At 42.1% G+C, this 25412-nt stretch overlaps 1 long non-coding RNA gene across 1 annotated transcript; it reads left to right on the forward strand.

Annotated features, from left to right (window-relative positions):
- Window positions 1–7105: 7105 nt before the first annotated feature.
- On the forward strand, window positions 7106–12712 carry LOC123620295. Its single transcript, XR_006728798.1, has 3 exons — window positions 7106–7168; window positions 9609–9667; window positions 12434–12712. It is a non-coding gene; the product is annotated as an uncharacterized LOC123620295 (long non-coding RNA).
- Window positions 12713–25412: the final 12700 nt, after the last annotated feature.

Consider the following 25412-nt stretch of genomic DNA (forward strand, 5'->3'; position numbering starts at 1 on the left):
AAAGGATCTGCTGATGAACTGCTCATGGAACTGAGCCTCTCTGAAGAAATGAGAAGATGCTTCTCAGTGGAACAGCTTCAGATCGTTCCTTTAAAGATCTGGTGAGTGGAAGAGAAGGAACACTTACTGAGCACCTACTGTGTCCCTGGACTGGGCAGGGATGGAGACATGAAGAGGATCAGTCCATAGACGGCAGCTCCATGGGCAGGGACTTGGTCTAGTTCACCACTCTCACCCCACCAGCACCCAGCACGGTGCCTGGCACATAGTGGGAGCTTCACAAGCATTCGCTGAATGACTAAGTCATGGTCCTTGCTTCTAGAACTCACTCACTGTCCAGTGGGTAGACAGACCTTTAATCCCATAAATGATATCCAGTTTGAGAAGTACGAGGGCTCCACATGGGTTGCAGGGGGGCCCAAAGGAAGAGAGTGCCCAAGAACAGGCACTACAATAGCTTCATTCAAGGTCAGGTTTCTCCAAGTCACCAGGATGTCTCTACTTCTATTAATGCTTGATGAAGCCTGAGGCCTCCTAACTGCTACAATGATATGGAGACAGAAGCATCTTTGGAGACGATGCATCCCTTCCCACCAACATCTGGGGAGGTCCCACATTCTCTTGGAGCTTTGAGCAGTGAGTGCAGAAGAGGAGCCTTCTTCAGGCCTCTGAAGCTGAGCAGGGCTCATAGCCTTGAAGTTGGCTAAGCCCTCCAGCCCCTATGCCTGCCATTTGCAGCCACTGGCCTAAAGCAGTCTCCTCCAATCACCAGTCTCACGTGCGCCCGTTCCCAAACTGATGTGGGCATTCCTTTCGCCCTGCTGACTGACCTCCCTCTGCCCTGTGCATATGTCCTCTAGCACCCTCATTCCTTTGCAAATAGTTCCCTCATTCTCCCAGTTCCCAACCTGTTCATTCCACGTATATTTGCCTAGATTCCTCTTCCCTCCCAGAATGCACTTCTTGCATCAACCGTGTTCACTTGGAAGACACCCATTTCTCTCTCAAGACTGAGGGTAGGCATTACCTCTAACGTAAAGGCTCTAGTGTCATATCTTCCAAGGTTTTTTGTGTGTTAACTGCCAAATACAAATGAATCAGACGGCATGGCTCTTTAAAAAAAAATGAATGTGATCAAATTAATAAAGGCATGTTATTAGGAAGAAGGGAGATGAAAATTCTTTTCGTATTCTGCTTTATTCTGATTACATCTAGAGCAGTGACTTTCAAGTGTGGTCCATGGGCTCCTGGGGTTCCCCAAAGCCCTCTTGAGGGGGTCCTCAAGGCCATAACTATTTTCATAATAATAGTATGACCTTATTTATGTTTCCCACTCTGTGGACATTGGCACTGATGGTGCCACAGCAAAGATGGGTGAAACTGCTGGCGCCTAAGTACGAATCAAGGTAGGGGTAATTTTATTTTTCATCGTCAGTTTTGTTTTTGAATATCCCTGATGAAGCAGCAAAAATATGTGTGACAAAAGGAGAAGTACACACAGAGCACTTGTGCCACATGCATAAGTCTGATGGCTGTCTGGGGGAAAAGTGCTTATGTGATTATCTGAGATGTGGCTAAATTACCTGCTTTATTCACAGAACACCATTTTTTTTTTTTAAACAATGACTGACAAATTGGTTATTCAGACTTAGTGATTTGGCAGACATTTTCTTGAAAACGAATAAAGTGAGCCTGTCACTTCAAGGAAAACAACTGACAGAATTTGTCGCCAGTGACAGAAATGGAGCTTTCTGTCATAGGCCAATGGGTTTTTTTTTTCAACTTTGTTTTTTTTTTTCTAAACGACAGATAAAATTGCATGCACTTATCAAGTACAATATGATATTTTGAAGTATATGTATTATACATCGTGGAATAGTTAAATCTAGCCAATTAACACATGCCTTACCTCACATAGTTTTCATTTTTGTGGTAAGAACACTTAACATCCACTATCTTTGCTTTTTTTTTTTTGTTTTTGAGACAGGGTCTCTCTCTGTCACCTGAGCTAGAGTGTAGTTGCGTTATCATAGCTCACTGCAGCCTCAAACTCCTGGGCTCAAGCCATCCTCCTGCCTCAGCCTCCCGAGTAGTTGGGACTATAGATGCGCCCCACCACGCCCAGCTAATTTTTCTATCTTTTGTAGAAATGAGGTCTCGGTGTTGCTCAGACTGGGCTCAAACTCCTGCCCTCCAGTAATCCTTCTGCCTTGACCTCCCAGAGTGTTAGGATTACAGGCGTGAGCCACCATGCCCAGCCTAACTTTGCATTTTTTAAGAATAAAATATATGGTCATTAACTATAGTCACCATGCAGTACAATAGATCTCATGAACTTATTCTTTCTGTCTAACTGTCATGGCCAGTGGGGTTTAATGTACCAGACTACAAATAGTTCATGTTTTCCATGTTGAAACTAACTTTTAAAAAACTACCACTTGTTGAGTTTTAGTATCAAGAAGAATATCTGAAAAAGTTATAAAAAATCCTGAATTTTCCAAGTACATATGTGCGTGAGGCTGGCTTTTCTTCGTATACTTCCATTTAGACAACATATTGCACCAGACTGAATGCAGAAGCAGCAGTCTCAAAGAGGTTTACAAAAATGTAAAGGAATGCCACCACTCTCCCTACATTTTTTGGAAAATAGTTATTTTCCATAAAATATGTTAACATTTAAAAGGTTTGTTATTTTTATTTTAAAATGCATTAATAAATATTTTGTAAAGTTCTCAGTTTTAATTTCTAAAACAATAAAATCAATGTATAACTTATACAAGCAAAAGCTCTCTGGGATCCTCAATAAGTATTAAGAATGTAAGAGAGCTTGAGACTAAAACGTTTAAAAATGGTTGTTCTACAGCATGACTTAGGTCTTTCCCCTTCTGTTGCATGTAGAATGGGCTGACCCTAAATGTAGGGCCTGGATCTTAATTCTATTTCACCCCATTGCTCTTGGCCCATAAGGCCAGCGTGGCAGAGTTGTTTGGAATGTGGATCTGTCCTCTAGTGTGTTAATTATCCTTCATAGCTTCGTTTCCTCTGCAGTTGTGCCATTCATCCATTTATTCATTCGTGAATTCATTAATTCAGCAAACATTGCACACCTTATGTATATCAAGAATTCCACTTATTATCTCTGGCCCGGCTGGGTCATGTGTGGTTTAATTTGCTCTCCTTAGTGATCTGTATGATATCTGGAAATTGGTGGCAAGACTCCATTTTAGGCAGCCGTGATTACCCACAGGAGCAAATGGGGTGATTTTGGTGGAATCAGAGGAAGCGACGTGCACATGGCAGTGAAGAACCCCAGGGGCGTGGCTAGCCCTCTTCAAGGGGAGCAGCAGCAGGAAGTCAGCAGCTGAGGCCAAGGCCACCAGATGGCGGCATGAAGTTTGGCTTTGGAGGCTGTTGCAGAAGATCCATGTGGCTTGGGAGACTGCGTGAAGCGCCCCCGAACCCTGCCAGGGGCAGGAGGAGCGAGTGGGGCCGGATGCCAGCGATGGCTCCCTGCACCCCTCTCCTCGGTTACCTCCCAGATGGAGAAGCGCATCCCATTTAGGGTTATATGCTTCTAGGGCGTCACTCTCTCGCAGAGCAAATATGCTAGCCCTGAGCACACAGCTAAAGAAATGCTTTTAAAATGCACCTTTTGTTACTTTGAACCAATTGCTTTGAATCTCACTAAGGCAGCCTTCACAAAGAAACAGCACCAAGGACGTTTGAATATTCTCTTTGAGCAGCCCATGGAATACTACTCAGCAATCAAAAGAAGCTCACAGGTGACACATGCACCAACTTGGATGCATCTCAAAAGCGTTGCACTGGTGAAAGAAACCAGACTCAAAGGGTTAAGCCTGTCATGACTCCATGTATATGTCAGTCTCAAGAGAACAAAGTGATGGAGGACACATAATGGTTGCCAGAGGCTGGGGTGGCGGATGTGACTATAAAGGGACAGCATAAGGGAGTGTTTCGGGGTAATGGGGGTGTCTGTGTCCTGAATACAGATTGCATGAATCTACACATGTGTTAAAATTCACAGACCTCCAGTGATCCTCCTGCCTCAGCCTCCCAGAGTGCTAGGATTACAGGTGTGAGTCACTGCTCCTGAATGCCAGGCATTGGGCTTTAAGTGCTTTAATGACTCCCATTTTCTCTGAGAGGTAGGTGGTATGATTAGCTCCACTTTGCAGATGAGGTAATTAAGGCCCAGGGAGGTAAAGCAATTTGCCCAGGGTCACACAGCTGGTTGGTGAGTGATGGGGCTGGGATTGAATTAACAGCCAGCACCCTCAATCCTTATGCCATTCGTCCTCCCTCTGAGTCTCTGTCATCTCAACCGTGGACCGTGGAGTTTCTTGCTGTCTGGGCTGAAGATTTATATTTGGGTTCCCTTTCCCTTGATCCTGTGGATTTGGTCTTGGGCGTGCTCTCCGGGTTCTCTCTCATCTCTGTCCTTTGTTAGGGTGACCATCCTGGGCTGGCCTCGTAGGAGGCCCTTGTGTGGGATTTTGAAGGCGTGAGGGAAGCAGCGGCAGCAGCAGGAGTCCGAGGTGTGGGCTTTGGCAACAGGACATGTAGCATTTCTTGACGTCCCTCATGGCTCTCCTGCCTAGTGACGCACGCAGCTGTGATCACCAGGCACAGTCTCCTCTAGCCCCTGGACAGCAGGAATGGCTTCCCAATCTCTGCAAGCTAGTGGCAGCTTCCCTGACCATTGCTTTTCCAGCCTTCCAATGGGTTTTTATAAAATTAATTTCCTGTAGTGAGTTCCTTCTTGAAATGCCTAGAGTGGTTTCTGTTCTCTGTTCTCTGGCTGATACCGTCTGGGGGCTGGAGAACCTCTTAAAGGATTTATTTCTTGTAAAGACTACACTTGAAAACTGAGAAAATGGCCTTGGGACAGGAGACTCCATGAGAAGTGTCTCTGCAGTGTCCCTCCTTGGAGTTGGGTGGCTGAGCCTTCTTATCTGCCAGCATTGATTGGGGGCCTGGCCTGAGGGAGGGGAAGAAATTACCAAAGGGCCTCCCAGCTAGGCAATTCCATTCCATCCACATTTTCCTTTTCTCTGCCTGTTGACTGCTTATCCTTTGTGTGAAGGAGGCAACAGGGGTTATTGTCCCCAGTGAATAGCAAGGGACACCAAGGGACAAAGAAGCTTGAAATGGGGTAGTGTGTAGCAAATCCCGGGAGAGCATCCACGTCTCCAAGTTCATCATCTCATCACCAGAAAACCAGAACGATCCTAAGGGGCATAGGGGGTGGGATCATTCATTAACCACCCGCTGTGTTCACAGTGTCAAGGATTTTCCATGCAATAATTCATTTGAATCTTCACAAAGCTTTGTTTTATTATTCCCAATGATGAGAAAAATGAGGCTCAGAGAGGTTCAATGAATCGCCCAATGTCATAGAGTAGCAAATGTGAGATTCAGATCCAGCACTGTCTAGCTCCAAAGCCTGTGTTCTTCCTTCTATACCCCTGACCCCCCGGAATAGCTGCCTGGAAAGTGCTATCGGTTGTTCTCAGGGCTCTCCCTACAAAAGGACTTGTTCGTGCCTGTGCCTCTGTTAAGATCCATATTATATGTACAGTTGTCCCACAGATTGGTTTCAGGGTCCCCGCGGATACCAAAATCCATAGACGCTCAAGTCCCTGATATAAAATGGCATAATATTGGCATCTAACCTATGTACATCCTCCTGTATACTTGAAATCATCTCAAGATTTCTTATAATACCTAGTATAATGTAAATGCTATGTACATACATCATTGAACAACATGGGTGGGAACTGCCTGGGTCCACTTCTACGTGGCTTTTCTTCCACCTCTGCCACCCCTGAGACTGCAAGACCCACCCCCTCCTCAGTCCACCCAATGTGACAATGACAAGGAAGAGACCTTTGTGATGATCCACTTCCACGTTATGAACAGTAAATATATTTTCTCTTCCTTATGATTTTCCTAATTACATTTTCTTTCTCTAGTTTATTGTAAGAATTCAGTATATGATACATATACAAAATGTGTTAATTGACTGGTTATGTTCTTGGTAAGGCTTCTGGTCAATAGAGGCTATTACTAGTTTTTGGGAGGTCAAAAGTTGTATGTGGACTTCTGACTGCACATGGGGTGGCTCCCCTAACCCCTGTGTTGTTCAAGGGTTAACTGTAGTTGTTTTACTGTACTGTTTAGGGACTAATGACAAGAAAGAAAAATCTGTACATATTCAGCACAGATGCAACCATCCATTTTTTTTTCTAAATATTCTTGATCCAAGGTTAGTTGAATCTGTGGATGTAGAACCTGTGAATATGGAGGCCTAACAGTAATTGCTTACATTTAGGTCCTGGTCTCTGGGCTCTTCCAATTTTTTTTCCTTTTTTTGAGATAGGGTCTTGCTCTGTTGCCCAGGTTGGAGTGCAGTGGCATCATCACAGCTCACTGCAACCTCAAACTTCTGGGCTCAAGCCATCATTCTCTCTCAGTCTCCCAAGTAGCTGGGACTATAGGTGTGCACCACCATGCCCAGCTAATTTTTCTATTTTTTTCTAGAGACGAGGGTCTTGCTCTTGCCTGGGGTTGATCTCGAACTCCTGGCCTCCAGCAATCCTCCCGCCTCAGCATCCCAGAGTGCTAGGATCACAGGCGTGAGCCACTGGGCCCAGCCCAAGAAGCAAAGAAAAACAGCACAGGTTCTTAAAAGCTAAATGCTTATTGCTGACTCAAAAGCGGGTACTTCTGACTGTATTAAAGTTGCCCCAGAAGAAAGAGAATGGGCCCTGGCATCAGAGAGACTGGGGCTCATATCCTGACCTGGGCACTCACGAGTTGTGGGACCTTAGGCAAAGGGGGTACACTTTTCTTAGCCTCAGTTTCTTCCTCATCAAAATGGGGTAGGGGGTGGGGCAGTAATGCTTTCTCCATAAAGTTGTTATAGAAACCATCACATTATAGCACAACCAGAGACTGCAGGTTGAAGATCTCCATCTCGCTCTTGTTCTCACTCTTTTCTGTTGCTTCCTCCTGTATTCGGCCCCTCTAGGTCATGGTCACGCCTTAGACCTGCCAGAGGGGACACCAGGACAGAGCACACAGCTGCTTCCCTCCATTAGCACCTGGAGCTCGCCTCCCTGCCCAGAGAAACAGGGAACTCCTGGAGGTGAGCCCCTGGCCTCCCTTTCATCCTCCTTATCAAGCCCGGGCGATGACATCGAGAGCCAGAGTGGCCCTCGCTGTCAGCCGCCCTTTCCTCCGGAATTTAATCAATCAGAGCGTACAGACCAACACCGGTCGTGGCAGTTAGGGAGCTCCAGTCATTCTGGCCTTACCTGCTTTGTGCTGCTTTTTTGATTTTGCAAATACTTTTGGATGCTTGTTTTTATGCAGGAAAGCACTGACTATCTGGCTTTTTAATAAGAGTCCCTGTGGAGAGGTGATTGCATCTCTGGGAGCCAGTTTCAACTTCAGAGACCAATGGCACAGGCTTTCAGCAAGAAGCCTAATTAGACAAGCCCGGGAAACTCCCAACTGTGTTTCTGTGGGGTCCTGGGACAAGTCTTTTTCACCTAGGAAAAAAATGTGTGGTTGAGTCACAAGTTTCTTTTCCTCTACTGTTCTTGCCAGACTTTGAAACTGAGGTTATATCAGCTTTATAAAACGAGATGTACAGGTTTCCCTCTTTTGTTTTTATTCTCTGAAATATTGATTTTCATGTTTATTTTCATAAACTAAGGATTTTATGTTTCTTATAAGTTTAGTTAAACTTGCCTGTAAAAACATTTACGCCTAATGGTTTTTGAAGGACGAGACTTCTTCATGTATTGGGATTATCGTTTGGTCTTTATTTCTACCATCTTATTTTCTGTTTTTCATTTGCCATCCATTTTCTGTGTTGCTTTTCTTCTTCTCAATTTAACTTCTCATCTTTTAAGTTTTCGTATTCTTCCATTTTTCCTCCATAAATTATGATTCTATTCTTTCAGTCATGATCCCCTAACTTATTAATGTATATCCTATATATTTATTAAATCCAAACAGACAAGCCTCTTTCAGGGTGAAAGAGAAAGGCCCTTGGCTGGACACGATGCTAAGTGACCAAAACAAATGTTTTCATCCAACCTCCCAGTCCAAAGCTCCCAAAGGCTGGTCTGCTGGCAGATTCCCTTTGGAGGATGCATCAGAAATCAGAGAGGCGGGCAGGGGCCAGGACTCCCTAAGTTCCTTTCCTCTAAACAGCAGAGGAGAGTCCTGGCTGGAAGCCATTTTTAAAATAAATTAATTTTCTAATTCATTCGTTCATTTAATCAGTCAATACTTACTATGTAAATTTACTTAATCATAGAATAGGTAAGACATTTGCATGGTTCAAAATTCAGTCAAAAAAATCTCCCTCCAACCCAGTCCCCAGTTGCCTGGTTCTACCCCAGAGGGGAGCAACAGTGCCAGTTTCTCCTGTCCCCTTTTGGAGCTATGTTGGGCACATAAGAACTGTACCTATTTTATTTCTGGTGCCCATTTTTTAACACACTCAAATGACAGTCAGTTATGAACTCCGTTCTGCACTTTGATTTTTAAAAAAAACTCAATAATCTATCTTAGGTTCTTTTCAAAACAATGCATAAAGCCTTCATTATTCTTCTTTTATGGTTCATATTAGTCCACCGCATGGAGATATCACAACCTTTTCAATAATCTCCTATTGAGGGACATCTGGTTTATTTACATCCTTCTGTTACTGTAAGCAACTCTGCAGTGAATAACCCTGTATAAATGTCAGTTCATGGGCAAACATCTGTAGCATCAATTCTTATAAGGCACATTGCTGGGTAAAAAGATATATGCATTTGTGATTTTGAAAATATGGTGAAGTTTTCCTATCTAGACGTCGTACAAATTTACATTCCCACCAGCAACATCTAAGAGTATTATGCAGGTGTTTTATTGAGTGTTTGTTATGTTCTATATTTAATCATTGGGTGGTTAAAAAGGTGGACCCAACCTTCAATGGCTCTTAGGGTAAAGGGCAGCCCCTGCCTGGCTCATGCTAGCTTGCCTGTCCCTGCCCGAGTGCCACGCCTGCACCTCCAGCCTCACTGCCCTCAGGAACCACCCACCATTTTTTAGCTCCTTCCCTGCATAGGGTCTTTGCACATGGAATGCCAGGTGCCTAGAAGGCCCTTTCTCCCTTCCCCTCACTGGTTAACCACTTTTAATCCTTCAGCTTGAACCTCAATCACCATTTCTTCTGGGAATGCTTTTCTCACCTTCATGACTAGGTGCCTCATGACCAAGTTATAAGCTCCCCAGCACTGGGTACAGTTGTCCCTTGATGTCTGTGGGGGATTGGTTCCAGGACACCCCCACCCCCCAGATACCAAATCCATGGATGCTCAAGTCCCATGTATAAAGTGTGTAGTATTTACATGTAACGTAGGGACATCCTCTTGTGCACTTTAAATCACCTCTAGATTACTCATAATATCTAATGCAATGCAAATGCTACATAAATAATTGTTATACTGTATTTCAAAATTTGTATTATTTTTATTGTTGCATTGTTGTTTTTTAATTGGTTTTAAAAAATATTTTTCGATTTGCAGTTGGTTGAATTCTTGGATATGGAACCCACAGATTTGGAGAGCCAACAGTACCTCTTCTGGTAGGCCTAGAAGCTATTACCCATTTTATTTCTGTGATTATTTCATTATTGTTGGTCTTTCTTGCTGGTCTGTGCGATCCATGAAGGCAGAGACCATGTCTGATTTTCTCTCCATTGTATCTGCAAAGCCTAGCACTGTGCCTGTGCCTAGTAGGCACTCTGTAAATTATTGGTTGTTTGAATTTATTCAGTAAGATCAATAACTCTTTATTAAGTGTCCACTGTGTGCAGACACTGTTCTAGATGCTGGGGATACATCAGTGAATAAAACAGACAAAATTCCTACTCTCATGGAGCTTAACTTTCTGACAGTAGTTGGGGGGAGGAGTATACAGTAAATAAATAAAAAATTAGTAAATATATACTATGCCAGATTGTGACATGTGCTATGAATAGAAATCAATCAGGGTCAAGTTGAAGAGCAAGGTGGGGTTGGGGAGCCATTTAAAATAGAGTCTTCAGGGAAGGTCTCTTAAATAAGGTGCTATTTGAACAGAGATATGAATGAAATGAAGGGGTGAGTCATGAGGATATCTGGAGGAAGAGCATTTCAGATGGAGGAAATAGCAAGTGCAAAGGTCCTGAGGCAGGTCCATAAGAAGCATGTTAGAGAAATAGCAGGAAGGCCAGCAGGGCTGGGATGAAGGAAATGCAAGGGAATGAATGATGCTGGATGGGGAAATGAATGGCCCATTATTAAGAAATTGGCATGTAGTGGAAAAGGTCAAATTTACAAGGGGGAAAAAACTAATGTTATACCCCAAATGGCAAGGGTATTCACCAAATGGTACTGGGACAAATGGATATCTACATGCAAAAGATTGAACCTTGATCTACACCTCTCATCATCTACAAAACTTAAATCAAAATGGATCATAAACCAAAATGTAAAACCTAGAACTATAAAATATCTAGGAAAAAAAAGAGAAAATCTTTTTGATCTTGAGTTAGGCAAAGATTTCTTAGACAACACCAAAAGTATGATCTGTAAAAAAAATTATAAATTGGACTTCAAAAAACACTGTTAAGAGAATAGAAAGGCAAAAAAAAAAAAATTGCAAATTACACAACTGATAAATTACATGTATCCGGAATATATAAAGAACTGTCGAAATCCAACAATCAGAAAGCAAACAACACAATTTTAAAAGGGCAAAAATAGTGATTCCACTTACAATTAGGTATACTTAGTGTAGTCCAAATCATAGGGACAGTGGAATGGTGTTTGCCAGGGTCTGGTGGGATGAGGGAAACGGGGAGTTGTTTAATGGTTATAGAGGTTCAGTTTTACAGATGAAAAGAGTTATGGAGACGGATGGTGGTGATGATTGCACATTATGAATGTACTTAATACCACCAAACTGTACACTTAAAAATGGTTAAGATGATAAATCTTTTGTTATGTGTATTTTGACACAATAAAAAGATTAGAGGGAAAAAAAAGGACAAAAGACTTGACTAGATGCTACACCAATGAAGGTACAGATGGCAAAATAGGCACGTGAAAAGATGTTCAACATCATTAGTAATTAGTGAAATGCAAATTAAAAACACAATGATGTACTACATCTTTTAGAACGCCTAAAATAAAAAGGTATTGACAATGCCAGCATGCAAAATAACTGGAACTCTTATACATTGCTGGTGGGAAAAGCAAAAATGCTATAGACAGTTTAGAAAACTCTTTGGTGATTTCCCGTAGAGTTAATATCCATCAACCGCATGACCCAGCAATCTCACTGCTGGAGAAATGAAAACAATGATCTCACAAAATCTATACTTGAATGTTTACAGCTATGCTATTTGTATTTGGCAAAACTGGAGACAATCTAAATGCTCTTTAGTTGAGGAATGTATTATATAAACAAACTGTGGCACACCCAAACAATGAAATACCACCTAGCAGTACACAGAAGTGTACTGCTGATACACACAAAAACATGGATTAATTTCAAATATCTTCTGGTAAGTGAAAGAAGCCAGACTCAAAAGGCTACATGCTGTGTGATTGCATTTATTTGACAGTCTAGAAAAGGCAAACCTATAGGGACAGAAAATAGATCAGCAGTTCCCAAATATATCTGAGATCAAAATCTGAGCCACGTGACCGGGCGCGGTGGCTCACGCCTGTAATCCTAGCCCTCTGGGAGGCCGAGGCGGGTGGATCGCTCGAGGTCAGAAGTTCGAGACCAGCCTCAGCAAGACCCCGTCTCTACTAAAAATAGAAATAAATTATCTGGACAACTAAAAGTATATATAGAAAAAATTAGCCGGGCATGGTGGCGCATGCCTGTAGTCCCAGCTACTCGGGAGGCTGAGGCAGGAGGATCGCTTGAGCCCAGGAGTTTGAGGTTGCTGTGAGCTAGGCTGACACCATGGCACTCACTCTAGCCCGGGCAACAAAGTGAGACTCTGTCTCAAAAAAAAAAAAAAAAGCTGAGCCATGTGATCTCTTTGAACTTCTGTTTCTTTATCTGTAAAATGAGGGTAATTATACCTACCTCCTAAGGGGGTTGTGGGCACTCAGTGCCAAAATATATAAAATATCTATAAGGCTTTTTTGCCAAAAAACAAAACAGAAAAACACCCAATCAAACTAAAGCAAATCTAGAAAACTGTACTCAAGAAATGTTCATTTTCTCCCTTTTCCCTTCCCCTCATTGGTCAGATCCCTCTTACAGATGGCTCATATCATCTATTAACTGTCAGTGTGTACCAGTTTTATCCTTATCTTCAGATTCTGAAGTCACGTTTCTTTCCCTCTAGGTATCGACTGCTGTCACTGGTGCATGTTGACTGGCACTTGAGAGATAATCTCAGCTTGAATCCAACCTAGGACTCAGACATGTCTGAAAAACCAACAGATAGATTTTCCAGACCCTGTTTGTATTAACGATGGAACCTCCCCCAGAGACCTCATTCTAAGCAAAGGAGGAGCCACAGTTGATGAATGGGTAAGACGGAGCTCTTAAGAATCAGGGTATTTGAAGACAAGCCAAATCCATTTAGCATTTACAGAGCTCATGCTATGAGAACCCTGCTATGTTCTAACGGGAGGCTCTAGAACTGTCCCTGGGAGCTTCCCTTATTGGGGGAGGTCACACACAAATAAAACAACTTTAGAATAATTAGAATATAATAATGCAATTTGCTAAGAGAATAGACCCTAAATATTCTCACCACACACTTGTAACACCTCACAAGGTGTTGGGTGTGTCAACTGGCTTGATAGTGGTAATCATTTCCCTCTGTTGCCCTGGGTAGAGTGCAGTGGTGTTATCATAGCTCACTGCAACATCCAACTCCTGGGCTCAAGTGATCCTCTTGCCTCCCAAGTAGCTGGGACTACAGGCGTGCTACAAGGCCCAGCTAAGTTTTCTATTTTTAGTAGAGACCAGGTCTTGTTCTTGCTCAGGCTGGTTTCGAACTCCTGAGCTCAAGCGATCCTCCTTCCTAGGCATCCCACAGTGCTAGGATTACACACAGCATTTTTAAGCGGCTTTTAAATATTCAAAGATGGGGTTCTCACCCTTTTAGTACTATATTTTGTCAATAGCAAACTGCTTTCAACTTCAAATACTCTGCTAGAAATCTAAAATAAATCTCGTAAATAGGCAGGTAGATATTTTTAAGATTAGAATTTACATAATGTTAAAACACTTCCACTCAATTTATCCCACTGCCTAATCTATGAAGTTACAAGAATCCCAAGATAATTTAAAGTGGGGGGAAAAAAAGAACTTGACAGTAAAAACGGTATTTTATCCTGAGACCATAGTCAAAAAAAAAAAACATGACTTTCTTTCTAAAAATCCTCTGTTCTATCTGTAATTAGGGCTAAGCACCTTACTTCAAAATGCTATAATTCATTTCATCTAAGTTACTTTAGACTGACAATGCAATATAGTGAAAATTTTTCTTTTTAGCAATAGCTAGAAACCTTAGTACAAATAAAATCTCCTGAATACTCAACCATTTAAAAGGATGCTATAACACCTATGGGTTCAATACCGCAATGCTGATTACTATACGGGCACAGACAGCTATAGAAGAACCTGGGCTAAGTCAACGACGTTCCTGGCGTATCGGTACTTTTGTTAAGTCAGACATAAATGTAACTTCTTGTAATTTAGCTTTGTTAAAACCAGAGCATCTACATTTAGGGACAGGATGGATAGGTAAGATTTTGTCAACCTAAAAAGAGACTTTGAGAGACAGGTTCTCCAGAACAAATGTTTATTCGGGAATAGCAAGGGGTTGGCAAGCCTGGGATATGGAGGCTGTGATGGATCGTAGCATATCCAGGGAGGTCGGGCAAAGGGGAAGCTTTTAAAGACACAAAGAAGTCCACATGAGCTGCTTTGAAACAAAGTCCATAGGTCACCGAAGCTCATTGCAGGCGTTGGTGTTTCTTCATTGGTGGAAACAGTCATTGCAGGTGACTGTCTTTATGTGAGTAGCTTATCTGGGACACTGCAATCTTGAGGAAGACCTTGTGATAAGTTCTGTTACAGGGTACGTGCAGGGCATGTAGGACTTGTGGGTCACGTGGGGCACATAGGACACATAGGAATCTCTTGTGATAAGGAAGGTTATAGGCATGCATGTGAGAGCTCCTTCTCTCATTCCCCTGACTCCATTTTGTTAGGGTTTTGCTACAAGTGACTCCGTTTTGGTACTGGCAACTTTCACGTTTCCCCCCTTTGATCCAGATCTCCCAAAGCATTGCTGATCAACCACCTTGAAGTGAGGTTTGATTGTCCCTTGGTGCCAGGATGGACCTGTCCCAGTTGGGTGGGTTCCATGTCAGGGCAGGGGGTGGATGGCCAGCAATTTTGAGCAGTGTCAAAATTCCTTTATCTACATTTGAACAAGGGGGTCAGAATTAGAAGCTCTCAGGCTTAGTTTGCCTGAATTTCATCACTACATTTAAGTTTTTCAGTTCTGTAGGTGTTGGCTATCATTTTGAAGCACTGGGCCAGCATTATTTTGTGAGGCGTTATATTTCTACAGGAATTTGACTGACAACAGGTACAAAGTTTACAGGAAAGAATACACAACAAAACCAACAGGAGCAGAGCAAATCCAGTTTGTGCCACGGTTCTGAACCAAGATCCCAAACCTAAGAGTAACCAACTAAACAAATTATTAGGTCATTAAATATGAAATGTCCGATTTCGAATCAAAAGTGCAGTTTATCATATCTCAAACAAGAAGTAGTGTAATTAGTCAAAGTATGCGCCTAAACTATCAACACAGTTTTGCCATCTTAACGGTAGATTGTTTATGCCAGCAGCGAAGAAGCCTGGAGAGTGAGTGGCAATGAAATCACGAAAGGCATTTTCTACAGCTTGTTGAGAATTGAATATTTTTCCTTGCAAGAAGTGGTCCAAAGCCTGGAAGAAGTGATCTGGTGAATACAATGGATGACAGAGAGTTTCCAGGTCCAGCCTCTGTAGTTTCAGCAGCGTTGTTTATGCTACATGTGGTGGAGCATTGTCTTGCAAGAGGATTCGCCTGTCTTTATTGACCAATCTTGGCTGCTTAATCACAAGCATCCTCATCATTTCGTACAATTGGTTGCAGTAGACATCCACTGTAATCAACTGACCAGGTTTCATGAAGCTGTAGTGGATAATACCAGCACTGGACCACCAAACAGACACCATTAGTTCTTTTTGATGAATATTTGGTTTTGGACTGTGTTTTGGCACTTCGTCTTTATCCAACCATTGTGCCGAACACTTGCGATTGTCAAAAAGAATCCATTTTTTATCACACGTAACAATACGGTGTAGAAATAGTTCACCTTTATGTCATGACAGCAAAGAAAGACAAGCTTTGAGACTATTTCTCTTCTGATGCTTGTTTAATTCATGTGGAACTCATCTATCCAGCTTCTTTACCTTGCCAATTTGTTTCAAATGGTCCAATATCATTGGAATAGTAATGTTGAACCTTGCTGTTAATTCACACGTAGGTTGAGATGGATTTGCTTCCACTACAGCTTTCAGCTCATCATCATCCACCTTCCCGTCAAGTCGCCCATATGGCTCATTTTCAAGATGAAAATCACCAGAATGGAACTTCTCAAATCATTGACTTACTGTGTGTTCATTAGCCACATCCTTCCCAAACACTTCCTTGATATTCCAAGCTGTCTGTGTTGCATTGGTTCCACGGCGGAGCTCATATTTGAAAATAACATGAATTTTTGACTTATCCATGGTTTCACAAAAATTGCTCTAAAAAAATTTTGAAAGATAATCATAGATAAAACATGTGTTTGAAAGCCTGAGGATGTACCTTCACAATAAACACAAAATACAAGTGTCAAAGTGACATGTCAGCAGTATCAACTGTCAAACTTAGTACTTAAGGAAATCAGACATTTCATGCTTAAAAACCTAATAAAAGACCATGGGGGACTGGGGGAGACCTGATGTAGCCAGATATTAGAGAAAACTAGAAAAATTCTGGATTAAGTTTAGTCTGCAGGTGGATAACAAAAAACTCAAAAACAAGGAACAGGGCTACAATTTAGTAGCAGGTGTACTATAGTTTTTTTTTTTTCTGAAACATTTTTCTCTTTATAGTCACCCCCATTTTTACCAAAGATAATTAAATTAAGATTATTATTTTTTGTAAAATAAGTATATTCTAATCAAACTTGGCCTGATTAATGATTTAAGTGCAACAAGAATAGTGATGGGCTATGTAGGCTCCTTTTAAGTTTGTTTTGTTGGAAATTTTGATAAAGAATCTCAAACTGGGCTTTTAAAAACCTCTCGAGGCTAAAAAGCCAAATGAAGGCAGACTTCAGACTTCATGTGCAGTACTTGCAGATTCATTCTAGATACATTCTCAAATATGAAATTACAAAGTCTTAGTAATACAACCAGTATTTCCAGTCGTATCCTGTTATAAAGAGAACAGATTCTTATTGAGCTTATACAAATAACTATATTACCATAAAAATAAGAATATTCATGAATAGTGTATGAGTTTTGGAGTGATCAAGTAGGCAGAAAAAGTGAATGTTTTAATTTTTGTTTACAAAAGTATACTTTACCAAATTGCTGTAAACCATAGATAGCTTAAAAGAAAAAAGGTTTTTTTTTTAAATCTTATAAACAAAAAAAAAAACCCAGCAATATTTAAACAAAGAAGTTATAGAAATCATACTCCTTCATCAGTTCAGTCCTATGTAATTAATTCTTATTTTGCTTGATGTTGACTTAGCAATTTTATGACTCCAGTTTTGCTACTAGAGTTCTGGAATTTTTACTCAGTCCAATGGTATGATCTTGAAGTTTTCAGAAACCTGTACTTGCCAGAGGTCTTTCCATTCTTTCTATGAACCTCCTTGAAGACACAACACTTTAGGATTATAGTTGCTATTAAGAGCTTTTAGAAAGAGCATCAAAATAAAGGAATTGACAGTTTCAGGTATATTCATTTATCTGTAAGCCATTTGAATAAAGCCTTTTACTAATACTAGTAGGAAGGACCTTTAATATTTTTCATTTGCTCAATTTTTAAATAGTCAAAAATCATGCCAATAAGAAAGGAAGTGGACAGGGGGCAGAGCAAATAGTTAGCAAGGGTGTGAGCAGAGGAGTTCGGTCAACTGAGAAGCACCCATGGGAAAAGCAGGATTCAACGGTGAGAACAGAGAGGTCTAAAAAAATTATAGTCTGAATATCAGCTTCCAATTAAGCTAGCTTCGGACCATAGAGCTCTTTAAAAAATCCTTTTAAAATATCTTATTATCAGGTTTCAGCCAGGACCAGTAGCAACTATTCTTCGCTATATTGACCTCTTTCTTTCTTTCTGGGTACAGTCATGCAGCCCATAACGATGTTTCGGTCAGCAACAGACCACATATATGATGGTGGGGCCATAAGATTATAATGGACCAGAAAAATCCCTATGGTCTAGTGACGTCATAGCCATTGAAACATCGTAGTGTAACGTATTACTCATGTTTCTGGTGATGTTGGCGTAAACAAACCTACTGCACTGTGGTCATATGAAAGTATAGCACATACAATTATGTACAGCATATCATACTTCATAATGATAGTAAATAACCATGTTCTTGGTCGATGTATTTACTATATTGTATGTTCTATCATTACTTTAGAGTAGACTCCTTTTACTTATAAAAAAAAATGTTAACTGTAAAACAGCCTCATGTAAGTCCTTCAGGAGGTGTTCCAGAAGGAGGCATTGTTGTCACAGGAGATGACAGCTCCATGCATGTTATTGCCCCTGAAGACCTTCCAGGGGGGCAAGATGTGGAGGTGGAAGACAGTGATATTGATGATCCTGAGTCCATGTAGGCCTAGGCTAGTGTGTGTGTGTGTCTGTGTGTCATAGCTTTTACAAAAAAGGTACAAAAAATAAAGAACTAAATGTTAATAGAAAAAAGCATATGGAATCTTTATAACGATATAAATAAAATATTTTTGTACACCTATATAGTGAGTTTGTAATTTAAGCTAAGTGTTATTATGAAAGATTCAAAAAGTTAAAAAAATTCAAATGTTTATAAAGTAAAAAAGTTACTGTAAGCTGAGGTTAATATATTATCGAAGAAAGAATTTTTTTAAATAAACTTAATGTAGCCAAAATGTGCAGTGTTTATAAAGTCTACTCTAGTGTACAGTAATGTCCTGAGCCTTCACATGGACTCACCACTCACTCACTGACTCACCCAGGGCAACTTCCAGTCCTGCAAGCTCCATTCATGGTAAGTGCCCTATGCCACTTAAATTTTTTTTTTTTTTGGTAGAGACAGGGTCTCACTATGTTGCCCAGGCTGTTCTTGAACTCCTGGCCTCAAGTGATCCTTCCACCTCAGCCTCCCAAAGTTCTGGGATTACAGGTGTGAGCCACTGTGGCCTGGTGTATCACTTCTTATCTTTTATACCATATTTTTACTGTACCTTTTCTTTGTTTAGATATGTTTAAATACACACATACCATTGTGTTACAATTGCCTGCAGTATTCAGTGCAGTAACATGCTGTACAGCAGTGGTCCCTAACATTTTTGACACCAGGAACCAGTTTCATGGAAGACAGTTTTTCCCAGGGGGTTGGGGGGATGGTTTTGGGATGATTTTGCAGCCACTCCCCAGCACTAGCATCACTGCCTCAGCTCCACCTCAAATCATCAGGCACTGGATTCTCATAAGGAGTGCACAACCCGGATCCCTCACACGTGCGGTTTATAGTAGGGTTTGCACAACTATGAAAATCTAGTGCCCCCACTGATCTGACAGGTGGTGGACTCAGGTGGTGATGTGAGCGATGAGGAGTGGCTGTAAATACAGATGAAGCTTTGCTCACTTACCTCTTGCTGTGTGGCTCAGTTCCTAGCAGCCCAAAGACTGGTACCAATCCATGGCTTGGGGATTGGGGACTACAGCTGTACAGGTTTGTAGCCTAGGAGCAATAGGCTCTACCATACAGTTTAGGTACTTAGAAGGCTGTACCATCTAGATTTGTATAAGTACACTCTGTGATGTTTGCACAATAATGCATTTCTCAGAGCCCGTCATTAAAGGATGCATGACTGTATATAGTTCCATTTTGGCTTAGGAGGGAAGGCCAGACAAAAAGAAGTTGTTATTCTCCAAATAGACAAATGATTCAGCCAGGACAAGTAGCGACTATTCTTCGCTGTATTGACCTCTTTCTTTCTTTCTGGGTACAGTCATGCAGCCCATAACGATGTTTCGGTTAATTCTTGCGTACATTTCTTTCCTGAGCTAAAGGAATTTACCAAGAAAAGAATTTTATGATGGATTTAAAAGATTTTAACTTTGTTCTGATTTCTGCTTTTTTAAATCTTGCTATGGGTCAGCTATTATACTCCTTTGTGTCCTCCTTCCCCCCATTAGTCTTTGAAGCTTTTTATTTGCCTTCTGTAAAGAGTCTTTTAAGAGAGGCAATAAAAATGTTTGAAATCCTTTTAGAATCTTCTGCACATCCATTAAGGTGGCCTAATTTGGGAGCCCTCATTTTTAAATGGACTTCTTAAAGTCCTGTGTTGTTTATACGGACTGGTCTGCATAGTAGCCATTAGCATTTTAAATTATCTGTGGTATAATTTGCCCACTGGTTTAAAAATGTGCATGAGAATGGGCCATAATGTTTGAACAAGTACCCGGGTGGAGGCCCTGAAGGGGAACTCTCTCTTCATGCATTAGAATTTGGGGATCCCATTCTGTTTCTTATTAACCTTCTTAAAGCAAAAGGAAAAACTCTATAAATATACTCACTGCAAATAGGGTGCAACCCAGATTTCTGTCTGGACATTTTTCCTGGGGCTCCCAACCTCTTGATTGAGTGTCTGCACAGGAAGGCCCAATAACACGTGTGCCCCCAAATAGATGGAGTCAAAACAGGGTCAACCCGTGCCCATTGTTACCATGTTATTTTGCTCTTGGAAGATGTTCAGAAACAAGAAAAATCTACTTCACCAAAATTTTACACCAGGCACGCAGATCAAACAAGAAGAGTACTTATCAGAAGTACTTACTTACCATCACGTCCTTTAGGCCTTTAGGAAACCAGATCTTGAATAAAATTAGAGCTCAGCCAAAATTTGAGAGGAGACTCACCGGGGCTAAAGGGCAATTCATGGAAGTGCGGAGCTCAGGGACTGTGGTTGCTGCACACAGTTCTAGGGGCCACCAATCTGTCTAAGATTATGTCAACCTAAAAGGAAACCCAGAGAGACAGGTTCTCCACAACAAAATGAGTTTATTTGGAAATATCAGGGGGGCTGCAAGCCTGGTATATGTGGGCTATAATGGATCATAGTTATATCTAGGAGGGGTGGGGCAAAGGGAAGCTTTAAAGACAAAACAAAGTCCACATGAGCTGCTTTGAAACAAAGTCCATAGGTCACAGAAGCTCATTGCAGGCGTTGGTGTTTCTTCATTGGTGGAAACAGTCATTGCAGGTGACTGTCTTTATGTGAGCAGCTTACCTGGGACACTGCAATCTTGAGGAAGACCTTGTGATAAGTTCTGTTACAGGGCACGTGCAGGGTATGTCGGACATGTGAGTTATGTGGAGCACGTGGGATGTGTAGGAATCTCTAGTGATAAGGCAGGTTACAGGCATGCATGTGAGAGCTCCTTCTTTCATGCCCCCAACTCCATATTGTTAGGATTTTGATACAAGTGACTCCATTTGGTACCAGCAACTTTCACAATTCCAGGTAAGTGAGGGCTCTAATTGAATAGATTCAGTTGATTGCTTTAGCAAATAATGTGACCCACGTTTACTCGTCCCATAAACCAGAAACCATTACACCTGTTTCAACCAATCCTGAGCTGCCTCCAAATATTGCAGCTGTTCTCCTACTTTGTTATTTGACAATTGTTCTAATGAGTTGCACTCTTAATCCCCAGGGGGGTTTTGGATCTTTTGTTCTATTGAGATTTTTGCAGGGCTGCTACTTGTAATAGTCTGGCTGAAAGATAAGAACCCCTTGGATGTGTATAACTGTGTGAAGGTTGTTTTGAGTCTCTGCACCTGCCTGCCTCCCTGGCTGTGATGCAAAACACAATCCTTTCAAACAAAGGAGTGTAGGAAGGGACTGTCCCTCAGCCAACGAGTTCAAATCAGTTCCAGGAAAACAGATTTAAATTGGTCACCCAAACCCCACCCAGAATCAATTCTTTCTGAACAATAGCTGCTACCAATGCCTGGGAAACATTAGCTGCTCAATTCTATTTTAAGTAGCATGGTTGGTGCTTGCCCTCCAAGTCAGGTTTAAGCAATTAAACCAGTAATTAATTAATTAATTAATCATTCCTCTATTAAAAAAGAGACGAGGGGTTTTACAGTTTTAAGCACAGTGAAAATGAAGAATTTAAAAAGAAAGACTGGAAGGCCATTATGAGGACGTGGGAGTTATTCCATCATGAATGTGGATGAAAAGTTTGAGCGTGAAATTTGACTTTGGGCTTCTGAGCACTCAAGGCAAAAATAGGGATGATGGCCCATACACATTTCATTATCCGATTTAAAAAGAAGAAGAAAAACAAGAAGTTGCAGCAAGCAGCATTTGTTTTTGTTTTTTTTTACAGGAAGCATTTTTGTTTGGAGGAACAAACATTCACCTGGCATTACATTATTTGAAAACTAGATTTCACAGATCCTCATGGAAGGTACTTGGGGTGACTTGCTCAGAGATGTCTTAGAGTATGGTTTTGCAGAAGCAAAAAGAGTTTAGGACTTGCCTAGAAAGAAATTACGAATCAATGAAACTTCTTCTGAGGAAAGCCAGTCAATTTATAATTAAGCTTCCGCATTGAAGGAGCTCAGAGAATTTCACCCCAAAAATATGATTCGTTGGTATAAAGAGTATTTTGAATTAAAGGCCTTTAGAGATCAACAGGTGTTGGGAGGGGCGTTCCCTCTATCTGCATAAAATCAGATGAACCCATAAAAAACAATTGCCTGTCTTTCCCCTCCCTGTTATCTCCATATATTGCAGGAAAGAAGATAAAGAATACAACCAGGCCAGGCGCGGTGGCTCACGCCTGTAATCCTAGCACTCTGGGAGGCTGAGGCGGGCGGATCGTTTGAGCTCAGGAGTTTGAGACCAGCCTGAGCAAGAGCAAGACCCCCGTCTCTACTAAAAAAATAGAAAGACATGATCTGGACAACTAAAAATATATAGAAAAAATTAGCTGGGCACGGTGGCACATGCCTGTAGTCCCAGCTACTCGGGAGGCTGAGGCAGGAGGATTGCTCGAGCCCAGGAGTTTGAGGTTGCTGTGAGCTAGGCTGACGCCACAGCCCTCACTCTAGCCCGGGCAACAGAGTGAGACTCTGTCTCAAAAAAAAAAAAAAAGAATACAACCAGATCTGGCCCAACGCATTTTAAAGATAATACCTGCCTCAGGTTAATTTAATTTCCAAAGAGAACATTTACAGTGAAAGGGGCGGTCTTACATAAATTACAGGAAAACACCTAATCCCACAATTTCCCCCATCACAGTTAAAGACCAATCCTATGAGTTCTCTCACTAACATGCACCCTGCAGTCCTGTTTTGCACAACTTCTGGAAAGAGCTGAATGAATGGAAAATTGAGAATTTGCCTTTTTTTTTGAGAATCTGCTTTTACAGAGTTCCTGAGTAAACAGCAGAAGAAGGAGCTACAGCCTCAACCATGTCTCGAGGGCATAGTCGCATCTCCTGTGATGATCCCTTCTCCAAGGAAAGGCAGGAAAGCAACCCTTGGACTTTGACATTCTGCAGCTGCTTTTGTTACCAACTGACAGCCGTCACTAATTTTTTCTCTTTGTCCCCCTGAAAATCAGCAAGCCGAGTGGCCTCACTGCTGGCCACCCCTTCTCCTTCTTTGGGATGCCATGCCGTCTCCCTGCTCTCTTCCCCCCTTCCTTTCTCCCTCCCGCAAAGAAGATAAAATAAATTTTCACTTTTATATCTTAATTTCTGTGTGAGAAATGTTTCTCCACCCCTGCCGTGAGCACCTACCAGGCTTTCCTCCCCAACATACAGGTCAATCTGTTTTCCCCCCACCCCCATCCATGCATTCTCCCAAGTATCTACTCATCCTCCCTAGCAACCATTTATCACCCCTGAACAGAATCACCTATATTCCCCATCTCTCCTTCCCCTCTAAAATGTGGGTGTATAAACTTCTGGATCCCACTGAGATATTGTGTAATCACTCTGTGATTCTCCCCCTGCACACAGGAAATAAATTTGTAATCTCCTTCTCTTATTAATCTGCCTTACCGTGAGTTGATCTTTCAGTGAAACTTCAAGGGGCAAAGGGGCAGTTTTCCCTTCTCCCCGACAGCATCGCTGGCACATTTATATTTAACTTTGGTTCAGGGATGAGAGGTGGGCGCTCATAATGAGTTTAGTTCCTGAAGGATGGATTTCAGAGTCCCAGGTAGCACAAACAAGCCAGCTTGAGCAAGCCACCAGAAAACCCCCGTGCCTTCTTTTTCCACTGGTTGCTCAATAGCGTGTTTGCCCCCATGTGATGCTGTCAAGAGAGAAAGTGAAATAATCAGGAGAATCTTGGCCACAGTCCTGACACAAACACCAGCCTGACTTCACGGACTGAGCAGAAGCTTCAGCGGTTGGAAATTCCCAGTGTGCACATTTTGGCACTTCCACCTGGAGTGTGGTCTCGCTGGGATGGTGGATAACATCCAGGCTTGGCATCTGTGGTAAGAGTGGCCTGTGCCCAAAGGCAAACATCCTAGCCCTTGGCTTTCCCTCCTGCACCAGCAGACAAACTGGGCAGGTCAAGTTCCAACATTTAACTCTGTATACAAAGGTGACTTTTCTGATACACGTTTGTAGGGGCATTCAACTGGTTTTCCTGCCTTCTCCCTTCTGGTTCTTTTGCAAGCAGCTGCAGATAACTGCATTGCAAATGCTTGTCAGAAATGTTTAGCACCACAGTGACCCCCCCCCTCAGGCCTGTAGGTTGTTCCCAGGGGAGATTGCAGCTTCTCTGGAGTGATAACCAACGTCACCCCACCCACAAGGGAGGGGTGATAGAATCAAATGCAGACAGTCTATCTCCTGATTCCAGCCTTCTTAATGAGAAAGTTCTTACCTGGGGGACAGCTCAGTGATGGATTATTTTTAGCTGTGTGTCTTTTGGAGGGCACAATTTCCTTCCTCGGGTGCCAAGTGAATGGCAGGGATAATGAGTAACAATCTTCTCTCTAGGACAGTGTGCTGTTTTATGTTCAATAGATGGCATGAGGTGGCTTTGGGAGGCAAGGGCTGGGGCTGTCCCCGTGCTACCAATGTCAAGTCAAAGTGCAGGAAACAAGTTCTCCGATTTCCCCAGGTTATTGAACCGGTGCGTTCTGACACAGCCCATGCTGTTCTGAGCGTGGCAGCCCTGGGGTTTTCCCTGTCTGGGTGAGACAAGTGATTCAGCTCTCTGGCTAATTTCCTTTCTTGGGTCTTGGCTCTAAGTCTTACTTTGCCCTAGAAAAAAAAAATACTTCTCAGAAATCACCTGGTTGAACCACTTATAAGGGAGCCACATATCCGCATAGAAATTCTCTAGGCTCCCCCAGAAGTCCAGGAAGTAACAGTAAAAACACTAATAGCAGCTATTGGAAAGGGGCGGCCTTCCAAAAATAGCAGGAAAACACCTAATCCCACTATTTCTCCAGGAGCAGATCAATCCTATGAGTTCTCTCACTGACACGCACTCTGCAGTCCTGCTTTGCACAACTTCTGCAAAGAGCTGAATGAATGGAAAAGAGATGTAAGTCTCTCTCTTTCAAAATTGAGAATTTGCCTTTTTTGAGAATCTGCTTTTACAGAGTTCTTGAGTAAACAGCAGAAGAAGGAGCTACAGCCTCAACCATGTCTCGAGGGCAGAGTCGCATCTCCTGTGATGATCCCTTCTCCAAGGGAAGGCAGGAAAGCAACTCTTGGATTTTGACATTCTGCTGCCGCTTTTGTTATCAACTGACAGCCGTCACTAATTTTTTCTCTTTGTCCCCCTGAAAATCAGCAAGCCGAGTGGCCTCACTGCTGGCAACCCCTTCTCCTTCTTTGGGATGCCACGCCATCTCTCTCTCTCTCTCTTTCCCTCATTCTCTCTGTCCTTCTAAAGGATAAAATAAAGTTTTTTGACTTCTAGATCCTAATTTCTGCATGAGAAATCTTTCTCCACCTATACCGTGAGCACCTACTAGGCTTTCCA

Source organism: Lemur catta, chromosome 15, assembly GCF_020740605.2.
Source record: "Lemur catta isolate mLemCat1 chromosome 15, mLemCat1.pri, whole genome shotgun sequence".
Taxonomy (NCBI): Eukaryota; Metazoa; Chordata; class Mammalia; order Primates; family Lemuridae; genus Lemur; species Lemur catta.